Source organism: Eurosta solidaginis, unplaced genomic scaffold (assembly GCF_040869045.1).
Source record: "Eurosta solidaginis isolate ZX-2024a unplaced genomic scaffold, ASM4086904v1 ctg00001126.1, whole genome shotgun sequence".
Classification (NCBI taxonomy): Eukaryota; Metazoa; Arthropoda; class Insecta; order Diptera; family Tephritidae; genus Eurosta; species Eurosta solidaginis.
In genome coordinates this window covers 281,409-286,304 of record NW_027136949.1, presented here as the reverse complement: position 1 = coordinate 286,304, position 4,896 = coordinate 281,409, and the positions used below count along the sequence as shown (strand labels likewise).

At 37.3% G+C, this 4,896-nt stretch overlaps 1 pseudogene; it reads right to left on the bottom strand.

The window, feature by feature from the left end:
• Positions 1-1,994: 1,994 nt before the first annotated feature.
• On the bottom strand, positions 1,995-4,017 carry LOC137235845 (angiotensin-converting enzyme-related protein-like; annotated as a pseudogene).
• Between the last annotated feature and the right edge of the window lie 879 nt (positions 4,018-4,896).

The following is a 4,896-nucleotide window of genomic DNA, read 5'->3' as shown; positions in this document are numbered from 1 at the left end:
AATGTCGGAAATTATTGCTAAGTGTAATAGAGGATCAAAAAGAAAAAATAATGGTGATAATTGGAAAGATAATAAAAGAAAAAAGTTAAGAGATAGTGGAAAAGATTACGTAACAAGACATGGAAAAACGTTGTAAGTGTACATCACTTCATTTCTGCTTTATTTATTTTATAAAACCGGTTTCTGTTTGCCGATGTCTCTTTAGTTGCCAAAAATTTTGTTTAATTCAAATAAAACAACATTTTCATAAATTCTATGAACAAAATTACTATGAACAAACGGCATTTTTGACCTCTTTAATAGAACTGAGCGAGCCTAAGAGAAGAAGATCTAAAACATTCACTTGTAAGGGCAACGTTACTATCAACTATTTTTTGTTAAACCAGAATGGAAGACAAGAGAGAGTTTGCAAAAAATGATTTGTCACACACTTCAGGTAAATGGGTATACGTTAGATTGGGTCGGACGGTCGGCTATATACTAGAGGATCGAACACAAAAAAAAAATTTTTTTTTATCCTTGAAGAAAAATACTACTCTTAATTGTAATTTGGTTATTTGACAATTGATTTTTGAAATCGATATATCGTTATTTTTGGTATCGAGATACTCTATAATTACTTCTTATGTTCTTTTAAGCACTGCAATCGTGCTTCGCAAGACAAAAATAATGACACAATTTTTTTTTTGATCGATATTGTTTTATTTTTTCATTGCAATCACTTTAGATAACGGCACACAGAATGGATATGCTGGTTGAAAAATTAAAAAATGGAATGTGTTTAGGCCACCAGCCTAAATATTTCGGACCACCCTAACACGCACATTAGTTATTTATTTATTATTATTACCGGTAACGGCTAACACCAGCGGAAAGCTAACTTTGAAGGGGAAAAACTCAACGAAAGTTAGCTATCGGCAGGTGCCGCGGACTTGTTCGCGGTTATGATCCTTCTTTTTCTATTTTGGAACGTCAACGAGCCAGCAGCTAGCCCCAGGTGAGTAAAAATAAAAACCAACCATTTTTTTGTACGCTGTAAGAAGTTGTAATTTGAAGTGATTTGCAAATAATTATTTTCATCTTTGTGCCTTAAATTAATTCCCATATTTAAATTCCGTGAATTAATATTGCAAGTAATTATTTGTGCATAGTGAAGCGTGCGTTTTAATTAATTCTTTCTTTACCCAATACTTTGAGTTGGAATTAATTAGGCCCCTTCATTACATACCGCGAGTGTACTCTTGCACACCCTTTGTGTTTTGAACTTTCACCTTACCGAACCTTTGATAATTAATAACCACATCTTCTTAACACAGTGAATAAATTGTTATTGTTTTGATACTAATTAGGTGTTTTATTTCTTTTTATTTGCAACGCACACGTCCGACTTCCCCGGGTCCACTGCTCCGCAAAACATTTCGTCCTTCGAGCCGGATTGCAGAAGCGCGTTAAGTGGAAGCACCCACAATCAAACCTTAAACAGGGAGACCTAGTCGTCATTAAGGAGGATAATCTGCCTCCTAACGAATGGAGACTAGGTCGGATAGCCAACCTTTATTATGGCCCCAATATCCGAGTTCGAGTCGTCGAACTGGATACGGCAAGGGGACAAACCACCAGACCAATCATGAAATTGGTCCTACTACCACCCCCCAGTGAGGGTGTGGAAGATCTGTAACTCCCAACCGTTCTAACAAACTCCGTAACCCAGCTCTCGTTTACCCCGAACGAGGCCAATAAAACCCATAACCCAGCTCTCGTTCACCCCGAACGAGGCCAACAAATCCCATAACCCAACTCTCGTTCACCCCGAACGAAGCCAACAAACCACTTAACCCCGCTCTCGTTCACCCCGAACGAGGCCAACAGAACCCTACTGCAGATCCACTATCTGCCACAGCATACCAGTGAATCAATAATCACAATTTTGACTTAAAACATCTAATATTTTATTACCGTAAGGTAATATAGTTAACATCTTACCTTTTAAATCTGTGTGCGTCCGTTTTGTTGGGCGCAGGTTCTGCCATCCTCCGTTAGGTGGTGCGCAGGTTCTGGTTTTTGACTGTAGTAGCATTGGAAGCGGTTCCTCGGGTCAACTTGGTTTCGCCTTTAAATTAACGGATTTGAAATTAAGGTGGCTTAGCTATCGTTACTACCATCATAAATTAATTCCAATCAACGGGTTGCTGTCCAACACAGGCTGTATAGTTCGACCACCAAAGATTTGACCCCATCCAAGTAAACGCCAAGGCTTCTACACACGACGACTTAAAGCAATTTTCTCGCCCTCCTCAGTGCATACTGGTGTAGTAGCACAATTTTTAGCTAAATCACCCTTTGTAACCTGGTTTAAAAAAAAAAAAAACCCAATCAGCATAATGTTTTAGTTTAAAAATTACCATTTTGTTCTTTAAATTTCTAAATAAATGTTTACATTTATTGGTTGGCTTTTTCAATAAGTTTTTGTTCTTTAGCTCGAGAATGCATGCAATCGCTTAAAATAGGCATTTCAAGGGCTCTTGGTTTTTTAGAAATAATAATGATAATAAGTGCAACAAAGAATTCATTTCTCATATAAATGAAAAACCAAAAAAAGGTAGCTAATTATGATTCTCGCAGTTTAACCAATACTGTGTGGTTGTGTGAATTTAGTATAATTTAAACAATAAGTGTTCGGTTATGAATAACACTTACCAATGTAGAGAAACATCGTTATTTGATGTTCTAACCCCTTTCAAGTAGCTTCGGTTGCTGCCACGATGCACAGTCGGTTGATTCTCATATAGCAAATAGTATTGTATATGGCTAAGCTCATGATGTACAACATACAAATAATGACTATTAGCTTCTGTACACATTTTGATGCGTACATCGCTATTTTGATAACGGATGCATACCGAGCGATTGAAAAAAAATTGGTCGCCTAATGCAAACATTTTTTTGGACGGTATAATTCTGTTTCTGCATTTCGCCAGCCACTTCAACAAAGGGCTTTTCGGCATATGGTGTGAATAGAGACAGAGCATTTTCCCATGATTGACCCTGCATATTCCCCAACAGATAAATGGGTATATTGCCGTTTTCTGCCACGATGTCATCGCCGTAGTGAGCTCGTAAACGATAACGAACATAACCCTGCAATTCACGATAGAAGGGTAATATGGCGTTATAAACTTTGTCCAAATTTGCTTCAAAATCGAGATCTTCATAGAAGTGTAACCAATAATCAGCGTAAGATGAGTAGCCATTCAAACGCGCTGCCTCGCGAGTCAGCTCAACATAAGTTTTGATATTTTCGCGCATTGTGGTACCAGCTTTATCATGCCACTCACGCCAATAATGTCTTAATTCCCTTGGATCGCCGCTGTTTGAAAGGCGCTCCTGTGCATGTGGTTCCAACTACAACGCACAATTTATACCCTTTTTGTATGGGCAAATAATGGCATTGGCATCATTTGATTGCATTGAACTAATAGCCTTCATTTCCTGGCAGGGCATCTATACCCAAATATCCAAGTATGTTGGCTTGTCGCTTCATACCTTCACCTTTGGATTCTACATATCCTAAAGCTACAACTTGTTTGCCACCTCCTTGTTAACAGCGGCATTTTCCGTGGCCACGGCCATCATAGTCTTCCGATTTTCCTCAGTCACATTCGTATTATATATCTAAGAAGTGAGGAACTCATTGCGCCGACGTTGACGTAGTAATTCGTTTTCGCGTGTAAAAAATGCTTGTGCCTCTGAGTTACAGAGTTGCTGCTTAATGAAGCAACAGAATTAACACAAATACATTTTGCAATCTAAAAATAGTCTGGCTTTCATGGCTCGAAGTTTTAATGATTGTTTCTCCGTAGGAGGATAGCGCATTACACTGCTGTGCGAACGCGACTGATATGAAATTCGATTAATTCAATTAAATATGTTGTTGAAGACATGGATGAAAATTTGATCCAATTTGATTAACTTACCTGTAAAAATACTGACCTGTTAAATACTTACCTTAAATTGCATTGCTGAAGTTACACTAAAATTTGAATTTTATACTTACCCTTTATATCCACATTTACCCTAAAATCCTAATGTAAAACTCTTAAGAAGAGGTTGGAAAGCTACCGCTTCTTTTCTATTTACTTACCTTTGTATATGTTGATTTGCATGCTCACTGCACAGCTCAACGAGCGGTCATCGATGGCCGCGCAGACAGTTGTCTTTTAGAGCGCGCGGTTGAATTACCTATCAGTTGTTAAGATTAAAGTTTATTAGTAAAATCCTATACTCAACCAAAACCTATTGTGCATAAGAAAAACAAATATCTTGTGAAGTGAAATAAAGTTTGTGAACTAAAATCGTGAAATAAAGAAATAAAACTAATTATTGGGTTACCGAATAGTTCTAACAGACTCATTAATTAAAAAGTATAAAGAGACTAGTCTTAAATCTACTTATCTCTAAACTGAAATTCAAATTTTTAGCATACGAATTGCATATTCGAACGCATCTTGTGAGTGGCTCATTGAAACCATAGTTGGTTGCGTGAAAAGTTACATCGAATAAACGAGTTGTCCTTAAATTAAGACTTGATGAGTGAACATGTATTAAATTAGAAATGAGTTCACAGTTGATTCTAGAATTCATCACATTATACACAAAAATAATAGAAAAATAAGACCTTCTCTCTTCCAAACTTTGTAGACCTAGCAACTTGCGTCTGCCAATATAGTTTGGAAGCCCATCAGGCCACGACAGAGGACGCAAAGCCATTCTAGTGAACACCCTTTGCACCTTTTCAATTATAGAAGTAAGATTTTGATAGTAAGGGTTCCAAATTATACAGCAATAGTCTAATTGACTACGCACTAAAGATATGTACAGCGCTTTGAGAGTAAGTGG